The 24,065-nt window shown below is 39.5% G+C and overlaps 1 protein-coding gene and 1 long non-coding RNA gene across 3 annotated transcripts in view; one reads left to right on the top strand and one right to left on the bottom strand.

The window, feature by feature from the left end:
• The window catches only part of LOC138739530 (rho guanine nucleotide exchange factor 17-like), a 454,989-nt gene that overhangs the window by 120,104 nt on the left and 310,820 nt on the right, over positions 1–24,065 (top strand). The window lies entirely within an intron of this gene.
• LOC138739529 (uncharacterized) lies at positions 9,202–22,750 on the bottom strand. 2 transcript variants are annotated; one of them, XR_011342304.1, is made up of 4 exons: positions 22,522–22,750; positions 19,733–19,847; positions 14,635–14,794; positions 9,202–10,219 (listed from the first exon to the last, which is right to left on the bottom strand). It is a non-coding gene; the product is annotated as an uncharacterized lncRNA (long non-coding RNA). The 2 variants fall into 2 exon arrangements; XR_011342305.1 differs by having other exon boundaries at positions 9,202–13,965.

Here is a 24,065-nt window from a genome sequence, read left to right on the forward strand (position 1 = left end):
CTAGCTACACAAATGCCATGGTAACAAGACTGAGTCAGAAATTGTATCTTTTACTGAGTAACTTTCCTCCTGACATTGCACCTACAAGAAAGAGATCAGGACTGTAATGGAATATTCCCCATTTGCCTCAATGAGTGCAGCTCCAGTGGGACTCTCAAAGTTTGACACCAAAGGACAAAGCAGCCTTACTTGATTAACCCACAATCCCTCAGCCTACCGTGCACTCTCTGCAGCATCAATGCATCATGGCTCCATTGTGTAACACGTACAGCTCAGCAAGATGTCCTTTCCAGCATCTCCCCAACCCTTGATCACCCAACCCAAAATCTGAAGATCTGACGCTATAAAACTGTAGGAACTGTAAAGATCGGATTCCACTTCTAGACACCATCACTACTATTCCATAATAAAACAGATGGTACTGGAAATATTCAACAGCAAACCAAGGAGAGACATCAGGTCAAATTAATTTTCTATAGATGCTGGTAGGCTTGCTGATCATTTTCAGCATTTTCTGTTATATTTTAGATATACCTTTACAACTGTTTGCTTTTGACACTCTCTATCCACCCTGTTCCCGCCACTTCCCCCCCCCCCCCCCCCTCACTTCTAGCAAACAAATCCCATTGCTGAAGCTAAGGACCAATTTAACAAGCTTCAGATTTCCTTCCATACACATTTGAATGAAGCACACAATTCAAACTGCCTGAAGTATTCAAGATGGTCCAATATGTTTGCTCATGCACATTAATGCCATTTCCTATCTGTCAAAGAATTTTTTTTCTCTGAATGTTTTTTTTTAAAGCTTTCCTTTTTGACATTCGTATAAATATACAGGAGGGAGAAGAATTAATGGAGAGGGATTTGGAATGTGATTACCTCTTCCCAGTGCTCAGTTGGACTGTATAAAAATTGGATTGAACCCAAACCAATGACTAATTTGAACTGCAGAGAATTAAATGTCCACCAACCCAAGCAGGCTCTGTGCACCAACACTGTACAATGCCCAGGGACCGTATCAATTTGAAACAGTACAGCTAGTGTCAGTGACCTGGGTTCAAACCTGACTTCTACTATTGCCTGGGTTGAGTTCCCCTTACAATTGCGTCAGTGGTTACATATGTTTTTGAGATATGGTAAGAAACCAGTGGGTTAATAGATTCACTGGCAATTGTAAATTGCCTTTAGTGTGTCGTTGAGTCATTGAATCGGTAGGGATTGAAGGAGGTGTTACTTTTGATGATGGTGGTGGTGGTGTTGATGAGGATGAGGGAGAATAAAATGATGTCATTGGAGGATTCGTGTAAATGGATACTTGGTGGTTGCAGAAACACAATGGGCGAAGTGGACTTTTCCATGTTATATGACTATAACTTGAAATACAGCATAATTTTATTAAGCTGCTTCAATGTTCCACTGCTACCATGTAATATTAGCAGATCTTTGCAGTATCATTTGCAAATAAATAATGGAGATGATTGTTTGTAATAAAAATATGTTGCCATCAAATTTTGATGTAGAAAAGGAAGTAATTGAGGCACTTTCTTTGAAGGTGTGTAACGAATACTTTGGAATAAGATCACGAACTTCTATATCTGATCTCTTGGTATACTTTCCAGTAATGGTTAGCATAGCGGTTAGCACAATGCTGTTACAGAGCCAGTGATCAGGACCGGGATTCGAATCTGAAATTGTCTATAATGAGCTTGTATCTTCTCACTGTGTCTGTGTGGGTATCCTTCAGGTGCTCTGGTTTCCTCTCACCATTCAAAAAAAAAGTTCCAGGGGTTGTAGGTTAATTGGGTGTATTTGGGCATAGGCTCATGGGTCATAAGGGCTTGTTACCAAGCTGTACGTCTAAATTTAAAATTTAAATAAAATTTAACCTACTTACTAATGATGGCGACTATGCACTTCTGGCCATTTTAATTGAACAAATACATTTCAGCCAGTCTGTGACATCAGTGAAAAGATGTACTGAACAATTAAATCCAATCCATTTCATTAGTTATATTTTCTTGACTTTGGCATTTGTTCACTGGATTAATGGATTTGGACTGATGCTTCCATTGTAGTCTCTCTGTGTTTTCAGAAAACTGCAGCTACTGAAGTTGATGCAGAAATGCTGTTCACCAAGAGTTCTTTGTCATTACAATACTGGGATTTAAATTACACACTGCTCACTGAAATCTGCCTGAATGTTACTTGGTCCATATTTGGACAATGCAGCTTCACCATTAAACTATGGCAGAAAGGTGTCCATTGTATGGAATCAGAGTAGTTCATTAGGTAACATTCTGTAAATAGAAGATTGACATTGAAATGATGACAATGTAACAAGTTGCACTCAAGATATTAATGGAAAATTGCCAAAACAATTTTCCAGATGTTCATTACAGAGTAATAAATCTCCAGGAGAGGATGGATTCCTGCCTGAATTTTATAAATAATTTAAAGATTTATTAATTCCAATTTTTATGGAAGTATTAGATCAGGCTCAAGAAACCCATTCTCTCCCAGAATAATTTTTGATGGCAATAATTACTGTGATACTTAAAAAGGATAGAGACCTTTTAAAGCAGTGGTTCTCAACTTCTTTCTTTCTACTCACATACCACCTTAAGCAATCCCCATGCCATCGGTGCTCTGTAATTAGTAAAGGATTGCTTAAGGTGGTATATGAATGGGAAGGGAAGGTTGAGAATCACTGCTCTAGACCCAATTGCTACTGAAATATTTTGTTAGAGAAAAATTGTCTTTGGACTATTTCCTTTGGAGTAATGAAACCGTACGCATAGTGAGTCATCAGGTACAATTAAAATAGTGGCTTTCAAACTTTTTCTTTCCACCCACAGACCACCTTAAGCAACCCCTAACTAATCACAGAGCACCTATGGCATAGAGAATACTTAAAGTGGTATGTGAATGGAAAGAAAAAAGTTGAGAACCACTGCTTTAAAGCGTTCATCTTACAGACCTATTTAATTATTAAGTGTAGATTATAAGATTGTTGCAAAGATTTTGGCGAGTAGAATGACTAAACTGCTACCTAACTTAATAAAAATGGATCAGACAGGTTTTGTAAAAAGATGATTGGCTGAAAATGTGGCCAGATTACTTAGAATAATTCACTTGGCGCAAAAAAGAGATTTGAGTGTTGCAGTGGCTCTAGATGCAGAAAAAGCGTTCGGCAGATTGGAATGGGATTATTTGTTTAAGGTGGTGGATAAATTTGGATTTGGACTAACCTTTGTAAACTGGATTAGGGGATTGTATAATATTCCTAAAGTATCTGCACCATTTCATTTGGTGAGCTCAAGTAGACAGGGATGTCCCTTATCTCTATCTTTGTTTATTTTGGCTATAGAACTACTTGCAGAAACAATTCAGAGTAATTTGGAAATTAAGGAATTTAAGGTTGGTGAGGAACGGTATAAAATTAATTTATTTGCAGATGACGTCTTAATATATTTGACTGAACCTGAGATCTCTACGAAAACTATATGTTAAATGGGAAGAATATGGAAAAAATTGGGATTATAAAATAAATTGGGATAAAAGTCAAATTCTGCCATTAACGGAAGGCATTAGTCAATGACAAAGGCATACCAATTTTAAATGGCCAAAAGATGGTATTAAATATTTAGGGATTCATACAGATAATAATCTGAAGGATTTATCATTGCTCAAAAAGGTGGAGGAAGATTTTTTTTTAAATGGATCAATTTATCTCTTACTTTTGTAGGAAGGGTTAATTGCATTAAGTTGAATATATTTCCAAGAATACAATATCTTTTTCAAACATAACCTATTTTAAGACCTCAAAAATTTTTTCTTACTTATTTTTTGAAAAAGAAAAACCGACATGGGTTAAGATAGAATTGAATGAAATAGGAGAGAGAAAAGCAGAAGAATTCATATACAAATGGGATGCAAAATTGATAGTTGGGGTAAAAGAAATACCATTGTTGAAGCACCTGATTAATATCTGGAATAAAGTAATGATGAAATTGGTTCAAGAGGACATATATCGCCTATAATGCCTTTGTCTCAAAATTCTCTTACACCTTTCTCAAAAGATAATCAATTTTTAGGTATTTGGTTTCATAAGGGGATTATGAATGTTGAAGATTGTTAAGGGGTCAATTAATGTCATTTGAACAATTGAGAAATAAATACTCCTTTTTGTTATTTTCAATTGAGAGCATATTTTAGGGACAAGCTAGGACCAACCGTATTGTTACCTGGGTGTAGTGAAGTAGAAATTCTTATTAGGAGAGGAATTGTTAAAGAAGTTTACTTCTATAATATATTCTTTATTACAAATAGGAACTCCTAAACATGGAGTTTATAAATCTAGGCAGAGGTGGGAACTCGATTTGAATATTGCAAATGGGCAGACCTTTGCAGAAATTGAATGACTAACATTATTAATGTAAGGTCTAGATTAGTTCAGTGTAATTTTTTATGTCAGATATACCTTGCACCTCAAAAATTGAATAGATTGAAATCAGACTTATCAGATCAGTATTTTAGATGTGGTAAGGATATTGGAACTTTTTTTGCATTCAACTTTTGTCTTGTCCCAATGTAAGACCTTTTTGGGTGGATTTAGGAAACTTTTTGGAACAAGTTACAGGTGTATTTCTGCAAAATCTAGATTTATTTTTATTGGGAAATATTGAAGAAATAAGACCTAAACTAAAATTGTCCATATATCAATTGGAATTTGATAAAGTTGTATTAGCAGTGGCAAGGAAATGCATTGCAGTTACTTGGAAATCAGATATGCATTTGTGTATGGCAAGATGAAATGCAGAAATTCAATGATGTATTTCTTTGGAAAAAAATTACATAAAATATGAGAAATAAATATGCTACATTTTTACAAATTTGGTGCCTGTGTTCTCAAACATTAGGTTTAAATTTGTAACATTGTGCTTCCTGTCCATTTGCATCTGAATTGTATTAAAGAACTCTGTTTAAACCTATGTGTTAGATGACACCCCTCTGTTCAATCCTGAAAGTTTCATTTTTTTCTTTTATTCTATATAACTCTGTTGTATCTTTTATATTAATTATTTTGAGGGTAGGGGTTTGGGGGAGATCTGGGTGGGGGGGGAATATATACTGTCATGTATGTAGTTTCTGGCTAGTTTTCCTTTTTGCAATTTGTATTATAATAATCTTTGACTACTACATGTATGGAGAAAATTTTAAATAAAATATTAAAAATAAACAATTTTCCAGATTGATAGCCCACTAAATAGGTTAACATCTCTCAATAATATATGTTAACCAACAGGCTAAATTAAATCCATGATTGCTTAATTCAAGTGTACACCCTGGGCAGATCTTCAACAATTGAGAACAACTCTAATAAAGTATCTAATGACTCCTAACAGAGGTAACAAAAGTCAGATGTGGTTTCAGTCAATTCTAGTCTAAACTTTGTGATGATTTACCAGTTAATTTACCAGTAAGCTGGTAAATCCTGATCTGCCGAGTGTTTTCAACATTTGTATTTCAGATTTCCAGTTTTGCTTTCTCCCTTTTTCTTGGTCAAATTTGGCATTGCTTGCTCCACAAGAAAGCAACGTTAGCCATAGTGAAACCTGGGTTAAAGATAGCATTAACATCAACCTCTAGTTTTTGCTAGCCTGCTCCATATTCTCCTTCTCTTCCCTATCCCTCTGTCTTCTTCCCTGCAGCTCCCCAACCCCCTTCCCTCTCCATTCACAGCTCCTCCCCCTGTTTGCTGGTGTGCCCTTCCTCCCTCCCTTATCCACCTATTACCTCCTGCCTGTGGGACTATGCTCCTCCCCCTTCCCCCACCACCATTTGTTCAGGTGCCTGCCTACATTTTGCGCCTACCTTGATGGAGGGGGTCAAGCCTGAAACGTTGGTTATGTATCTTTATCTTTGCTATATAAAGTACACTGCATGACCTGGTGAGTTTCTCCAACATTGTCTTTTAATTTCAATCAAGTTGTCTGCAGACTTTTGTGTTTTACTCCTGGTAACAAATTACTTGGCAAAAGTTATAAACTACTCCTGGAGTTGAGCACGAAAGTGCACTTGCTGAGATCAAGTGCCGGAGAAACTCAGCAAGGAACACAGCAGTTATAGGAATTAAAGTTTGTTACCTTTTGCTTCCTCTGGATGCTGCGTGACCTGCTGAGTTTTCTCCAGCACATTTGTATATTGCATTCCAAACCTTGTTTCTTCACCATTTCGGATGAAATGCCCCTGCAATCTCTTCACAAGAGTTGAGTCGGCCAAAAGATATGCTTAGGCTGCTGGGGGAACCAATGCACTGCTTTTAACTTGGGGATCAACCTCAAATGCATTTTGTTGTTGGTGGTGTGCATCACATGGTCATGCTTTTAAGAAAGCGCCAAAAGGTAGTACTTATTCACTCAGCTTGTCTTTGCGCCTGGGCTTCTATTTGTTTTCAAAGACAGTGATGTATTGAAAAGAGGCCACTTTAAGATGCTGCATGAGACCTGCAGCCATTTGGTTGTGATGTTGCCAAAATACTGTTAATTGTCCCTTTCATCAAAAGCCAAAGCCTTTTCCCAATCAATAAGAAGTTAGCATTAGTCAAAACCCCTTTGATGGGATGACAGCTGGTTGGGAGGGGTGGGGCAGGCTTGGGGAGGCATGGATGAGTATAGGAAGTCTTAGTTATTTTTGAACAGAGCTTTGATGTGATCTTGCCAGCCCCTTTGAAAGTGTTTGCTCCGTAAATCAATGGCTAAGTGCCTTTCTGTGAGGGGTCACATATTCACTCACAATGCCGGGGCCCCTCAGAGGGTCAGGCAGAAGAGAAACAGAGTTAATGTTTTTACCAGAACTGTTAAACTACGTTTTTCTTTCCTTAGATGCAGGCTGACTTAAACTCTTAAAAAAATCAACAACCAGTGAGTTGGGGGTTAGGGGAGAGGTGTAGTTTGAATGGAGCCAAGATGAAAATGTTTCCAACATTTTCTGTATTTGTTTCAGATTCTCAGCAGCTGCAACTTTTGTATTTCCTACATAGTTGTCCAGTCTGAATTTGAAGCACTGTATATAGCAATGCCGATGTGCCCACTGGTTCCAATAAACTACGCATTTAACACAGAAGAAGAGCTCTCTAAAACACTTGCACATATTTTATTCAGTGAACTGGGTTGAAATGAAATGATTGTTCCTACATAGATAAGAGGACAGTCATTCACACATAGCAATGTCCCACAGCAACCTTCAATAAATAAAGATATATTTGAAGGGCTGCACATGGAGACAACTCTATAGCTGGTCAAGGGAAAATGATTGGTTAATTCATCATTCAATCAAGCTGGATGACCACACAGTCATAGATGACACAGACTGATTAATGCATGCAGTATGTATGTGACTAGTCTCCACTCTGGAGACGTGACCCTCCTTGCATCGAGGAAAAGTGACTATTTAGTTTCTGCTCACTCTCCTCTTTAAATTAGCTCTCCTTTTTGAGTGAACTAACCATTCAACCTGGCAAATTTCTATAGATGAGTAATGGAAAATATGGTGCCTGACTGCATCACGGTCTGGTATGGGGACACCAATATCTCAGAGCGTAAAGCCCTGCCAAAGGTAGTCGACAGAGCCCAGGTCATCACAGGCAAAAATCTCCCCTTCATCAAGAACATCTACAGGGAATTGCCATTAGAGAGCAGCAGCAATCATCAAGGATCCACACCACCCAGCACACACTATCCTCACTGCTACCATCAGGAAAGAGGTATAGGTGTCACAAGACTCACATCACTAGGTTCAGGAACAGCTGCTACCCCTCCACCATCAGACTCCTCAACAACAAACTCAATGAATGACTCATTTAAGGACTCTTTTGCACTTTATTGATTTTTTTTCCTTCTGAATTGCAGTCAGTTCATTTACATTTCTTTATTTGTTTACATTGTAACGAATTTGTGTTAATCTTTAAAGTTAAAATCTTTAGTTCTAAAATATATATTTCTTAGAAAAGTAAGTTAGAGAGTTAAAATATTTCTGGTGAGGAAATTGTGGGCTGGATATAGGGTTACACACAGGTCACAACACATTTGCAGAAACACCATTGCAATAAGAGAAAGAGAGTTCAGTTGGAGTCGTAGCATCTGGAAAACAGAACCATAATAGAACTGAAATGTTCTTAATTGAAATTCAAGAACAATGGAGTGTTTGCTTTATTAAAAACAGAAGTATTCGAGTACTTAAGAAGAACTGCTGAAGGAAGCCATCTGTTTAAACCAGTGGTTCTTACCCTTTTACTTTCCACTCACATACCACTTTAAGTATTCCCTGTGCCATAGGTGCTCTGTGATTAGTAAGGGATTGATTAAGGTGAGGTCAGAGGTTATTATGGATATGGAGTGGTTTTGAAGTTAGGCAGAAGGTTTTGCAGAAATGAAACTAAAACCGTGGTAATATCATGTCACATGATGTCAGAGAATTATATATTGAATGCAGAGAGACATTTTGAATCAGAAGACTGAAGAAACACTTGACATCCTGGAAATACAGGACTAAGTGGTTTTTAAATAAGTAAGACCACTTCTGACTGCTCTTTTAAGAAAAGAGAGGCAGCTTCCCATAAGATATAATGTTCAAAGCTGCATTATAATTACTTCTGAACCACAATTTAAAATGATCATGACATTCAACAAGAAGTTTGAAACTGGACTTTAAAATGGACTTCAGACTCAAGTTTAAATTGAAGTAGATTTGGACTTTAGCACCCACATTTACATTTACACATAGTGGGGTTAAATTTAGGGTTAAGTTTAGAGATAAGTAAGAAATGTTATGTAATTAATAGTTTAATAAAAACTATTATTTTGAATTTATCATTGTCTGGTGAATTTTCCATTGCAGTTCCTTTGTTAGTACTAATAAGATTTGTTATTTCATAACACCATGTGTATATTATGTACAGTTCTTTTTTTGCTCTCCTAAGGAGTGGTAATTCTGCCTCGTACGGAGGAAAAATAATCTCAGGGTTGTATATGATGTCATGTATGAACTCTGAGAATAAATCTGAAATACATACCATCTCAAATTCATAAAACAAGCTGCTGGAGGAACTCAACCTGTTGAGCAGTACATGTGGGGGAAAATTCTTTCCACCCACCACCCCCCTCTCCCCCCCCCCCCCCCCCCCCGCCAACCTCCCCTAGTAAAAATGTGGCTTCACAGCCCCTCAAGGCAGCTGGCTCCCCGGAAGCGTGTTCCCTCTGTTTCATAACCAGACAACTTTGTAAGTATGTGAATGTGCACAAGAGAGAGACAGGGAGAGAGTGAGGCAACATTTGGCACAGATGCCTTGGGCCAAAATGCTGCAGTATATGCCTAGTATTATATAATCTACAGTTTCTGCAAAGTTAGATTTTATGTAGAGCCTAAGTCTGGATTCAAGATGATTTTATTGTCATGTAAAAAACAGAAAATGTGATATTACATGAAATTTCTTTTAGTCAGACAAAGATTTAGTATCTACAAAAATTGCCCAGCATCCCTTACAAAAAGAGAAGGAAAAGCAAAAGAGAGTCACCCCAGAGTCACTCTGTGTCCAAGACTTCACCTCCGTGCTCTCACAGCCTCCACAGTCATACAGCCTTCAGTCCAAACCATCAGCAACCCGAGCTCCAGATGCACACCTCTGACACTATCAGGAAGCCTCCAGCACTCTCCTGCATCCCGGTTCCAATACCTGGCACCCCCTCAGCCAGTCTCCAGCAATCTGCAGCCTGTCGTGAGCCCTTGATCATAGTCACCCGCAGCCTATGTGGGTTCTACATAATTCTATGTGATTTACAGAAATAAAAATATTTAACACAAGTTTTTCACGTTGCCTTTACAGTCATTGCTGTTTTTGGTAAAGTCTAGTTTCTGTTGTTACACAGGAAACTTGGCAGCCAGCAAATTCACTTCGAACCATTTGATAATGATGATGTATTCTCTTTCAGATTGAAGGATAAATCTCTTCTTCCTTGAAAGAAAATACCATGGGTGTTTTGTATCCATTTGAGAGGGCGGACAGGGCCTGGGTTTTGAGTCTCCTTTGAAAGATAGCTCCTGAAGCACAACAGCACTTCCTCCAGAGTCTGTTGGAGTGTTACCCTCTATCCTTCGAAGATATCCGATTGCCTCCCCTATTTTCGGAATAAGAACCAAAACTCGACATGACGGGCAGCTTCTAAGGGAAGAAAAACAGTCAAGATTTTGCGTTAGAGGCCCTTGATCAGAACTGAAAAAGAAAGAAATGGCCAATTCCAACAAAAAAAAATGATTGCTGGTTGTTTCATAGCCAAATTGGAATGCTTAGTTCTTGTATTCAAAATCCACCTGCCAGCTGTACCAGTTACAGAATTTTGTGATTCCTACACTATTTCAGATTTATTATTAGAATACATACATGACGTCACATACCACCCTGAGATTCTTTTTCTGCAGGTGAGGCAGGATTACCACTTATTCGTAGTGCAAAAAAAACTGTTCACAGCATAAAAATCTAAACTAATAAAGAACTGTAAACAGATAAAGGATGTGAACAAACTGACTGTGCAATACAGAGAGAATTTTTAAAAGAACAATAAAGTGCACAAGAAAGAGTCCTTAACTGAGTTCCTGATTGAGTTTGTTGTTGAGGACTCTGATGGTGGAGGGGGTAGCAGCTGTTCTTGAACCTGGTGGTGCGAGTCTTGTAACACCTATTACCTCTTCCTGGTGACAACAGCGAGAACAGAGTGTTGTGGATCCTTGACGATCGCTGCTGTTCTCTGACGCAGCATGCTCTGCAGATTTTCTCGATAGTGAGGAGGGTTTTGCCTCTAATGTCCTGGGATGTGTCCACTACCTTTTGCAGGGCTTTACACTCAGGGGTATTGGTGTCCCCATACCAGACCGTGATGAAGCCATTTGTACCACACATCTGTAAAAATTTGCCAGGGTTTCAGGTGTCATACCAAACCTCCGCAAGCTCCTGAGGGAATAGAGGTGCTGACGTGCTTTCTTTATGATGCCATTAGTGTGTTTGGTCTAGGAAAGTTCCTCCAAGATAGTGACTCCTAAGAACTTAAATTTGCTTGCCCTCTTCACCTCTGATCCCCCAATGATAATTGGATCGTGTACCTCTGATTTTCCCTTCATGAAGTCAACAATCAACTCCTTGGTTTTGGTGAAGTTGAGTGCAAGGTTGTTGGTCCACCACTCAGCCAAGTTTTCAATCTCCCTCCTGAATGCGGACTCATCACCCTTCTTTCTAAATTGGTATCATTGCGGATTTGTAGATGGTGTTATTGTCTTGCTGACCCACATAGTCATAGGTGTAAAGTGAGTAGAGCAGGGGGCTAAAAGAGTAGCCATAGGGTGCTCCAATACTGATGGAGATTGTGGAGGAGATGTTCTTACCAATCCTCGCTGATTGTGGTCTGGAGGTGAGGAAATCCATGATCCAATTACACAGTGGGGTGTTGAGTCCCAGGTCTTGGAGTTTGCTGATCAGTTTTGAGGGGATGATGATGTTAAATGCCAAACTGTAGTTGATAAAGTGAATCTTGAGTAATGCATCTTTACTGTCTAGGTGTTCCAGGGCTTTGTGTAGAGCTAGTGAGATGGCATCTACTGTAGCCTGTTGCTACGATAGGCGAACTAGAATGTATGTATTGCCCACATCACATTAATTGAACTGACTTCTCAAGATTTTCGCCCTTTTCTGGAATACGTTATTGAACATGGAACAGTGCAGGATGAGACCTTCAACCCAACAGTTCTGCGCTGACCACGATGCCAATTTAAACTATCCCACCTGCCTGTACAAGGTCCCTTCCCCTTCATGTATCTACCTAAAAGCTTCTTAAACGTTGCTATCATATCTGGTTCTACCACCTCCACTCCCACCCTACCAGCAGCATGTTCCCCCTTCTCTGTGTGTGTGTGGGGGGGGGGGTGTAGGGAGGAACCATTCTTTAAATTTTCTCCCTATCACTTCAAATGTATGCCCTCTGAAATTTGATATTTTCACGCTGGCAGAAACTGATTGTCTTTTCTGTCTGTGCCTCTTATAATTGTACAAAACTTCTATCAGGTTGCCCCTCAGCATTTGACACTCCAGAAGAAACCATCCAAGTTTGTCCAACCTCTCCCTCTAGTTCTGCACCCCCTCCAAATTCTCCACATCCTTCCACAAAATGCTCTAATGTAAAGACAGGATACAGCACATGTGGATCATATTTTCAGAACAATGCTTAGTCATATGTTCAGCAAAAGTTTGGGTTCTTTAGGAGGACATAATGCATTGAATTCGTTCTCAATAGAGATGTTCTCACTCACTTTAGTGTTTTATCCTTTGGAATACTTGCTTTAGGAGTTAATAATAAAAAAAAATGCATTATTGGCTGACTGAAAGCAGGATTTTGATATCCATCAGTGGAGAGACACTGTCCAGAGATGATGCAATCTCGGACCATGCCAACAGTAGTAAAAACAAGGGATAGGAACGGTTGTAGAAGTTCATTTGGGAAGTAACCCTTTAATTATGCTGCCTATGTTGTCTCTATTCTGCTGTCAGGTATTTAGATGGCTGCAGTTCATAGACTACTTCTTTATTCTGATTGAATAACCAGGAATAGGTGGAACTAACTTCATAGCTGGTCCCTTAAGGGTGCAAGTTCCATTACTAAGCCTCAGCTTTGCACTGGCAGTGCGTCTAGTCGCATTGTGTGAGGTGCAGTCGTCACAGCGCACACATGCTAAATCTCTGAATGTGGGTGAAAGTTGAGAGTATGAACTTTCTCGACCCTGTACATTATTCATCCTGCATGACCTGGACTACTTTTCTGTATGTGATCAGTGTTTCGACGAACAATTGGCTTTCTTTTAGAAACAAGCCCATTATTGAGAGAGGAAATGTAAGTGAAATGTGAGTTCACACACAGCGGCATCCTTAATCAGCAAGGGAAGAAAGCATATCCAAGAGGCTGAATTTGTTTAAAAGAGAGAGGAAAAAAATGAAAGTTAAATGCACCAGGCATTCCTTTTAAAGGGCTTTTGAAGCAATGTTTACACTTCATTTTCATTTGCTTTTTGAAACTATTAACTCTTCACCTGCCAATATTCTTGGAATGGATCTGGAAAAGGAGGGAATGCACAGCGCACACTACCAATTGCTGTTCCATCTCTTTAGTTTTTACTACAACGAAGTTTGTTTCTCTCGGCCTTGCTATCAATCAGACACATTGCTTTCATTTAGATAGTTTTAAAGAACAGAGACAAAAGCAGCGAACCAGGAACCCAGCTGTACAACCTTGCATTCCCTACTCTAAAAACACCAAAAAATAAGTAATATTTGTATATCATCCAGAGTTGTAAGCTACATTTTATATGTGTTTGTGGGCAGTGTTAGATTCCCCTCTTGGTATCAGGCTTGGGTTTCTAAATGTTAATGGAATAGTTATGAAAATCTTGCTTCAGCAAAGATGACAATGGACTGAGTAGCAGAACAGCTGCTCTTCCTTTAGCGATGGTGCTCCCTTTGTAGTTTCATGGTGAGGAATTGGTTAAGGAACTCTCTACCACATCCACCCACCATCCCCGTATTTTTATTGTCCTTAAATCCCAGTAAGCCCTTACTTCCTGCATTTTTAACAGTCTCCCTTTATTCTTATTCCAAATGGTCAATTTGTTCAAATCAGACATTTTGTAAATTCCACCTTTTTCTGCAATCACAACTCAAATCCTCCCTTAGTTCCCAAGAGTCTTTCCAGTTCTCAGTCTATTTGTATTTGGTCTACTCTGGTCCATTGGTTGGGACTGGAGATGTTCACAATGTTCTTTCTTCATTTTAATTGGTTACAGGCTTGGAACTACCATGAATTGGTGAAGTTTGGTGTAGCTTTTGAGGCCTTCTTTCATGGCTACCCTTTTTGATTGGAGCTTGATTGTCTGGAAACAACATGGTTAGTAGACAACTGAGATGCAAAGGTCCCTATAAGCCCTATTCTCAAATATATTTCAATGAAAGGGCAAGTGATAACTTGGGATTCAGCCTCCACATGCACACAAAGGCAAGTGTCACCCAAGTACTATAATGCAATGATGGGGTTTGGGATGTCATTAGTTTTGAAGCAGAGGCAATGAAGATGGAGGTGGTGTTCATTCCTTCCAGAAGGTGGTTTATCATAGGTAAGTGTGATATTGCAATGAGGAAGATTGTGCTCTTTTATTCAATATTTATTCTGCAGATTCAAGCATATATAAAATACAAGAAATAGGAGTAGAAAATGCAGCCTCTGAATTTGCCTCTGTTCTGCCACGTAATAAGGTCATAAGTTGCTTTGAGAAGATATCACTGTTTGACTGCCTTTTATAGTGGGGGTGGGTCTGAGCTTGGCCTTTAGTGGGGATCTTGGTTTGCATGGCATCATGTGACAAATGTAGTATGGGGTGGATTTCTGAGGACAGCCAGGTTTGAGATGGATTCTCCACATCCCAGCTCAATAGATGGAGTTGAAATCTTTTTGTGAAGTTGAAAAGCGTCAGGTACAGTGATTGGTGTTGCTCTCTAAATTTTTCTCAGATTTGACAAAAGGTGAATAATAATGTCTATTGTACCTTTTGATTGTGGAATCCTGTTCTGTATCTGAGCAGCACCTCTGACCAATGGGAAGATTTAAGAGAATCCTTCTGATGACGTTCCCTACGACACACACTTGGGACATCCTCCTGTAGTTCCTGTCATCAGGCATTTATCTTTGTCAACAGCTGGAAGCATCTGTGGGAGATTTGATTGTGAATTTGTACAAAAATTGATTCTCTGCCATATTTTTGAACTTCAACATTCTTGAGACCTGTCTTATTGATTGTCCTGTGACAGTATTTACATTACCTTGACTGTTTAGGGGGCAGTTTCATGGAGACGATGAACTGGATTTTGGTGGTGGTTGTCCGCCTTGGAATCTGCAGTATTTGAGGTTGGGGGTTAATGCACTGGTGGCTCTGACATTCTGGCTGCATGTTAGAATGAGCCAGAGGGTCAAGAGATGCTCAAATATTCCACAGAGGGAGTTACTGAGATTATTATGTGGATTAATTTCTGCATCATGAAGATATTGTACCTTCATTTTTCCAGAAGAAGGTGGGCGCAATGGGTGGCATCACCATGGTCCAACAGATGTAACAGAAAGAATTTTAAGCCAGGGCACAAAGTGTTAAAGGGCTAGCCAGAACAAAAAGATCATTTGTTCTCAAGCAATTTTGGATGATTATTGGGGGATAAACTAGATAGAAAATCTAAAATTTAGAATTTCTACTTTTGTACTGCAGATAGTCAAGTGAGAGTGATTTTATCTTGATATTCAGTTAAACAAAACCTTTATTTGCAAGGGCTAATGTTTAATATATTGTAACCAGGGAAACAGGTTCGGTATTCTTTTCAAAAATTTATAAACGATTCTCTTGGCCTAAGGCCTTGCAGAATGTTTCTTGTTACATGAATAGAAAGTTAAATAAAAATGCTAAAAGAATCTGTTGCCTCAGAGATAAATAGCAACATTGGTAAGAATGCCAGTTCATGTGTTTTCATTTTAGGAATTATTGCCTTGGGCTGTTCTTTGTACAGTATTTCCTTAAAGAATACTTCATTAAAAATATCTGGCAACACTGGGTGCATGTTAGGGCAGAGTGGCCATTGCTAGATGATAGCCCAATGCAAGATATTGGAAGCTTATTTTTATCTTGCAACATTATAGGATGTCACTCTAGAGGTGAGTTCTTTGAAGGAAGAGGGAGGGGTGTATTGGATTGGGAATGCTTCAAGCCCGTTGTAAAACTTGTGCTTTTGAGGCACTTTTGCTGCAAATGTTAATCTTTAACAACTCCATAGTAGAATTTTGCAAGTATTTTTTTGATGAAGACTTTCATTGTTGCAAACAGAGAGGAAAGGCAACTTTCCACGTGCTGTGTTCAGAAAACTATTCCATCACAACCTTCCAGCATGATACAACATAAGACCTGGGAATTTCACACTGATTAATGTTAGGGTACATGGAATATTGACAAATTCTGATGAACAGTTCCAAAATACAACTCTAAGCGCTGCATGAATTGTGCTGCAATAGGCAAGAATGCAGTTGAAAGAAGATTTGTGAACTCAATGTCCAAATTTTCAATCTTGCAAGTAATCAAGATTCATGATTCCTGTATTGTCATGTAGAGAGCATGTAATATTACACAGAATTGCCTTCTGCCTGCCGTAAGGCAAGAAGGAGTTTCTATTAGTGTTGCCCAATGCCCTTTGGAGCAAGAAAGAAAGAGAAGCAAAAGACAGTCTCTTCAGAGTCACTGAGTGTCCATGGATTCACCTCCAACTCTCATGCAACCTCTGCAACTACACAAACTCCTGTTTGATCCATTGGCAAACTGAGATCCATATCCAAACCTTCTTCACATTCAGGAAACCTTCAGCGCCAAAGGCCCTTCAGGACCCCTCAGCACCTTCTCAAATCCCAGTTTTGCTACTTGGTTCCCAGGACACAGCCTATGTGGGTCCCTCATTCGCTGAGCTCCTCGCTGGGCCGCTGCACTGGAGGTTGGTCCCATTGAATACTATTTAAGTAATATGGCGCCACTATTATCCTAGAACCAAAATGGCTAACACATAGAATTCATGGTCAAACTCATGCTTGAATTAGATATTGCCCTATTTTGCTTAAGACAGCAAAGGGAGACGTTCAAACTAATTGTTGTCACAGAGACAAACAACCCAAATAATCCCTCGCATCAGAAGATGGGAAGAGTAGTAAAGGCAACTTTGGGGCCAAGTGATTTAGAGGTGAATTCACAGAGCTATGCAGCAGAATAAACCTTATGAGAATATATTTATGGAATAAGATTTGTAACTAAAGACAATGAATGGATTTATCACCATTGTATTTCCCACTATCACTAATCTCTGAAATCACCAAGATTACCAGAAGCCCAACTGGACCAGTCACATAAATAATGTGGCTACAAGTATCCTGCAGTGAGTGATTCATTGTTCCACACTCCAGATCATTTCAGGCACAAGTCAGGAAGCAGATAGAACATTCTTCACTTGCTTGGTGAGTCCAATCGTTAAGAAGTCTCGACACTGTTCAGGCCAAAGCAGGCATTGACTGGCAGACATTCACCAACTACACATTCATTCCCTTCTCTGTACCACCCACACTGTGCTCTGAACTACTCCCCTCGGCTGCTTCTACAGCAACTCCCAAACTCATGCCATGACCTGCATATCCCCCTCGAAAAATATTGATCCTGATTTGGAAATATATTGGCATTCCTTCATTGTTGCTGTGTGTCAATCCTGAGCTTCCTTTTCAATGGCATTGTGGGTGTACTTTTGCCAAAACTATTATCTTCAATGGAGGTCGTGGCTCAGCACCACCTGAGATAAGGATGGGAAATAATGTGTCTTGCCAATGAAAGCCAGATCCTGGAATATTAACAAAAAGTATAAGCCTCCTCATGAAAGGAAGGTTTAAAAATGATCGCAAGACCTGTGATCAATGGTGTAATGGGAGAAATGTGAAGGTGGTTATGCCATAGCAACCCGGGGATGATGTAAAAATATTTTACATTTTAAATATTTACAGACATACAGCACGGTAGTATGCCATTTTGGCCCATAAGCCCGTGCCGCCCATTACACCCAATTAACCAACAAACACCATACGTTTTGAAGGGTGGGAGGAAACTGGAGCACCAGGAGGAAACCCATGCAGGGAGAATGTACAAACTCCTGACAGACTGTGTGGAATTTAAACCCCAGTCCCGATTGCTGACATTGAAACAACGTTGTACTAACTTCAACGCTAACTGTGCCGCCAAATAATTAAGTAACAGTGAGGAACTCTAACAGTGAGCCAAAAGCCTTTCTCATACATATTTATTGTGTTGACCTACAATATTTACATATAAATAAGAGAGAGCATCAATATTACCAAAGGAATCTGTTTCCCCACAAGGTAAATAGCAAAGCACTTTTTATCTTCTTAATGAAGAATTCAGTGCTGATGAATGACTGGGTCTGTCAGATCTGGAATTTTGATAAAAATTACTTGGATTTGCTTTTTAATCAATTATCACTCTAACAAAGACAAACAGGCAATCATTCAGCAGTGCCATTTCTGTATGTTAACTCAAGCTTTTGATTGGAGCAGCTTCCACTTTTATCATGTCAAATCTATCAAAGACCAAGAAAACCTGGCATTTGTAATGAGTGAATAGCAACGTTTTTTAACATACCGATTTGTCACTTTTCGATCAATGTTATTCATTAACTCTCTTTCATGGGCTTTTGACAGAAAGGATGGATTATTTTAATTAATTAATATCTTCACGGGTGTGAATGTCACTGGGCATCTCTGATTATTACGGAACGAGGGGAGGGGGGCAGGGTGGTTCGGGTAAGAATTAACCGTATGGGCAGGTCTGGTACCAAGCTGGAAAAAGAAAGGCATGGAACTAAGTTAAAGAATGTCAACAATATGAAAGAGATGATCATTGAAAAACACAAAAACTGCAGAGACTGGAATCTTGAGCAAAGAATTGCTGGAGGAACTCAAAAGATCAGACAGCTTCTTTTCCACTTTTATTTATAATTTCACCTTTTTTTTCTTGGTGGACCTGAAGCATTGACTGACCATTTCTACTCATGGCTGCTGTCTTACCTATGGAATTCCTCCAGCAATTCTTTAGTTCCTTTCACACTGGAACCTTGTCCTAGTAATTGATAATCAATCTACTGATTAAGGCTCCAGTGTGAAAGCGTAATCAACATGCAGGCACCAGGTAGGTAGTATCATCCCAGCGTCTGATGTCGTCTGTGTGTTGATTAGCCCAGTGTGAAAGGAACATTGGGTTTTCTGGGATAAAGTAGTGACACGTTGATTATGTTTTCGCATGAGTGCAGAAACGTGAAGGAAATAAAAGATTAAAAATAAGGTATGAACTTTGCTGACCTATATAAACCTTTATAAATTTCTAAAGGACCATGAGAAAGTCACAGTAGGACAGAAAGGAAGAGAGATGTCGGATCTGCCATCCCAGAATTCCATGTGGCAGAGAATTCTGGAAGTGGAGGTTCACCATAGCTCTTTCCCAAGGTCTTTATAAATTGTGCGCTATTACCGCTAGGACTTTCCCACATCTTTATAAATTGTGCAGCTATGTGTTTTATATGACTTTCCCAAGGTCTTTTATAAATGTATAAAGGTTTATTCAAGTCGGCACAACAACAGGGGCTGAAGGGCTCTTACTCTGCTGTCTTAATTATGCTATAATTAGACATGATTAATTTTGTTTAAATACAAGATCGTAATACATTGATTAGGATTTAGGGCAGGTCCACCATCTCTCGATGCATCACTCAGATGTCACTGGTGGAGGATAGAATCCCCTATCCCTGGCGATGCCTTGTGATGAGTGTGAAAGGCAAAAAACGACTTCCTTAACTGGTTCACTGAACGGCCAATCTACTGGTTAGCCAGTGTGAAAGGGGCTTTTGTCTGAGATGATCATTGAGAGGAGGCAGATTCTACTCCCTGTTGACATTAATGACACAGAAGTAGAAAAGGTAGATAACCTTAAGTTCTTTGGAAAAAATATCTCCAATGACGTAACCTCGGACAAGCACATTGATGTAATAGTCAGGAAATCTCACCAATACCTCTACTTTCTTAAAAGCCAAAGGAAGTTTGGTATGTTTTCTTGTCCCTCAACAGCTTTTACAGGTGCACCATTGAAAGCATACTTGCTGGATGCATCACAACATGGCACGGGAGCTGCTCAAGATCAGAAAAAGCAACAGAAATTAGATATGGATGGCACTGTTAGCATAGCAGTTAACACAGCCTGAGTTAGAATACAACGCTGTCTGTAAGGAATCTCTCCAGGAGCTTTGGTTTCATTTGCAACCTCCAAAAATCTATAGTTTTGGTAGGCTAATTGGACGTAGTTGGGCGGCATGGCTTTCAATGTACAGGTTGTAAACTAAATTAATTTAAATGTTAAAATTTAAATGTAGTTCAATAGCATAAGCTTTTCTCTCTCCATGGACTCCATTTGCATTGCCCACTGCCTGGAAAAGGCAGCCTTCATACTGAAAGATCCAATGCACCCCAAACATACTCTCATCTTCCCTTCCCATTTATGTTTTTTTACATAGAATTTATGGTTTTCTTTTCGTTCAAATTTTTTTCCTACCTTACAGAGTTGCCGTTCACACATGAACGACCGAAACTCAAAATCTCCGTTCCCTTACGCGATTTTACACTGAATACTGGAAGTGCGGTAAGTAAAGAGGCGGGACTTGCAAATAAGTGCATTGTTCATTAACCCATTGTTCAGACTGCAGGCAGTCTGCAGAAATGTCTAGGGGTGCCTCAGGAAAAATTCGGAATGCGAATGAGCCACTTATTTTCATTCCAAACTTTTTACACTGCCTGCATTGTGGGAATTTTGCACAAATTTCCTGTTATGCAGCGGCTGTGTAAAAACCATAATTGAGTGAGAATGCGCGCACCAACAAGCTTAGACAGTTTCTGCCCTCCAAACTCCTACAACAGTGTTACCATGCTGCTATTGCTTGGTGCTAATTCTTTCTTTGTCCTTGTAAATTGTGCTTTTTATATGCCTGTATAAATGCTAAAGATAACCTATTGTCCTGTTTGATTAATCCTTTTCTCTGTACTAAGTATTTTGTGACAAAACTTAAAACTTAAACATGTAGAATTAACGTTCCTGACTGTTTGTTAGAATAAGTTATTGCCTTGCCAATAATGCCCACATCCTGTAAATGAATTTTCAAAAATCTCTGCAGTGAATGTATTATAACTGCAGACAAAGAAATGAAAATATGCCCATAACTATTAAATCTGACTCCTCGTTGTCAGTCAGCAGTGCTGGTACTGTCGAAAGCTGCAGCGTTTTAAATTCCAGTGTTGGCAGGAGTGAGCATCAGCATGTTCCCTCCACCCACACCTGCCATTCATTCTTCATCTTCGTAAAGCAGCACCAGGTTGTGATGCCTAGGATAAACAATTAATTAAATAATCCCTTTGACCAAGTTGCAGAAACAAAGCTTTCTGTCTGTAGTGACCAAGATAAACCTGGATGTGAGATACCAAAAGTCAAGCTCGGTCACCTCCTTGTCAGGTTAAAAAGTCCATTGGTGGCTTTTGTTAGTTACTTGGGAATTTACAACAGGGCAAGCAAAATGAAGATTGAATGATCTTTCCTTCAAATTCGTTGAGCTGTATTTTGTGTCAATAATAAAGTTTATTGTTGCTGCAGAGAAAAATCAGACAGTAATTGGAGTATGTATGTACGGAGTTAAACCCAGAAACCTGGAAGATGTGCTCAGTATTGCTTCCTCTGCATTTACACTGTTGAGTAAATGAAATTGCAGTAATTACCTAGTAATTAAACAGCCTAACTCCATTAACTACATAGTTATTAATTTTAAAAAAGTGAACTGATGTAGCAGGGACATAATTTGTATTTTACTTAGGCGAATGGGCAGGCAAACTGATGACTAAAAGCACGGATGGTCCCTTTAAGAGATCTTTTCACTTAACCCGACTCCGGATCGCTCATACAGCAAAAAAAGTTCAAGTATGGCCCATTTTCTTTTGCCTGGTGTGCTAGGATCACATTCCATGAAGGCTGTTACCATAGCAGCTGGGATCTCCTAGCAACCTGTCCACCAATAACTTCAATTTGTCTTCTGGAGAGCAGAGAGGTAGCCGTGCTGGGCAGAAACTCTCTGGAATGCAGGAACTGGTTAAAAAGAAGCACTCAACCCTGACCTTGACGAGTGCTTCTATTTTGCAGCAATGAAGTTCAATTAAAAGTTCTGCACGAAACAGCCTGTGGCAGGGATGGGGTTTTTTTTAAGGCATTTTGTATTACTGCTTTTTATCCCCCCCCAGAAAGTGTGTTTCTGGAGGGTTCTTGTCGACCAGTCGGATTCATGAGGCTGGTCAGTGCAGACAATGCATGAGCAAATAGCTCACTTGGGGACCTCTATTTGTTAAAATCACTCCTAATAAAGAGAGATGACTGTCCACTTCACAGGGAGCTGCAGAGTCTATCTGGTGAAATGTTCCAGAGAACTCTGTGGAACATTCAGGGTCATTAAGCAACAAGTTGAGTAACAATGGAAGAGGACATTTAGATTTTTAGCAAATGGGTCCTGACAGATTTTCAAGGGCATGCTGACTGTTTTCAGAGGATCCTGGAGAGCCATTCAGAAAAATCAATTCCAGAATTCCCCAATGTACTTTGCAGCCAATTAAATACTTCTGGAAGGGGACTCATTTGTAATGAAGGAGATGCGCAGCCAATTTGTCCACAGCAAGATCTAACAAATTGTAAGGTAATAATGGCTGGCTAGTGTATTTCAGTGAGGAAGGGATAAAGGGAGAAGCGGATGGGAAAGCACAATGAATATATTACCTGTTTGAGAGGCCAACGAATAAGGCTTCCAGCTCCACAAATGTTCTTGAAAAGTTGGTCCAGCAATTTCTTTTCTGAATCTCCTCTTCCAAGGGGCCATCACATTTACTGTTACGTCAAACGACAGCCACCACTCTTCCTTTTGGAGCTCACACAGTAGCTTGGGTGATACTGTCATAGAAAGCGTCACAAAACCAACCTGATTCTGTACATATCAGCTATCTTTTTACTAACCCATATGTTGCAGCAAGCAAGATGTAGTAAATTTCAAATGATTCATTCTTGTATTAGTGATTAAACTTGGACATTGTTGCTCAATTGAATGGTGTCCACTCTGCTGATGTTTTATTGCATGTAACTGTACATAGTGTTCTTAAAAGGGAAAATACAGTGACATAACATTGACAAAAATAGGCACTGCAGGGGATCTGGACTAACTGTAACTGAATGACATGGTGTACCAGTGCATCTATTGCTGACCTAACATATTTAGCCACCTCAAACTTGGTGCCTTTCTGAACAATATAATTTGGAGTCAGCCTATTTACTTTTGATGCTCTTCCCTGACAAGATGTTTCCTCTCTTTGCAAAAGATGATGCCCATATCTATGGTATTCATTAACTGTTGTAATTATCCCTTAACAGTGCTCGACTTATGGCCATCAGTACAAGAGTCGAGAATTTTACAGTATCAGAGGGCAGGATTGTAGATGGATTAGAGGGGAGATGAAGGGGAAACAATAAGGGTCTGGAACCATCATCATATTCGATAAGTACCTGGTGAACTGTGACATGCAGGGCTATGGACCAAGCGCTGAAGGTGAGATTAGGGTCAGTTTTTCATCAACAGGTGCATCACAATGAACTGAGTGGCCTTCTTTGCCATACATTTTCAGTGATTCAGATTGTTGGCTGTAGATACACGAAACTAAAACCCATGTGGCTCCACTGGACAAGGAGAGGTGTAACAGACCTGAAGTAGTACTTGGGTAACCATGGTTATGGGAGTTTATTGTCATTCACATGTTCAATTTACAAATGCACTGAAATTCTTCTTAATTGCCACAGCTAAACATGTATGTTTAATGCATTCATAAACAATAAGTATTTACATTTGTTTGCCTATAAAGCCGCACAAAGAGATGTCACTAGTCCTGTGCCCCCACGAAGAAGAGAAGCAAAGAGTCTCTTTAGAGACATCAAATGTCCGTAGATCCCACTACTGCTTCCTGCACTTCCTGTAACATCCATAATCGAACAGCCTCCTGTGTGTTCCAGTGGAGAACCCTAACTCCATCATCCTCATTGCCCTTCTTGGTCCCTGGTTCCAAGCCTTAAAAGAAAAAGGACCAATAAACTCCTTGGGCTTACTGAGGTTGAGAGCAAGATTGTTGCAATCAAATTCTCAATCTCCATCGTATATTTTGACTCATCCTTACCAACAAAGTTGATATCATTGGTGGGTTAAATAATTGCATTGGAGATGGACTTAGCTACTCAATCATAGAAATAGAGCAGGGGACTAAGCAGGTAGCCTTGAGGTG

This window comes from Narcine bancroftii, chromosome 7 (assembly GCF_036971445.1).
Source record: "Narcine bancroftii isolate sNarBan1 chromosome 7, sNarBan1.hap1, whole genome shotgun sequence".
NCBI lineage: Eukaryota > Metazoa > Chordata > Chondrichthyes > Torpediniformes > Narcinidae > Narcine > Narcine bancroftii.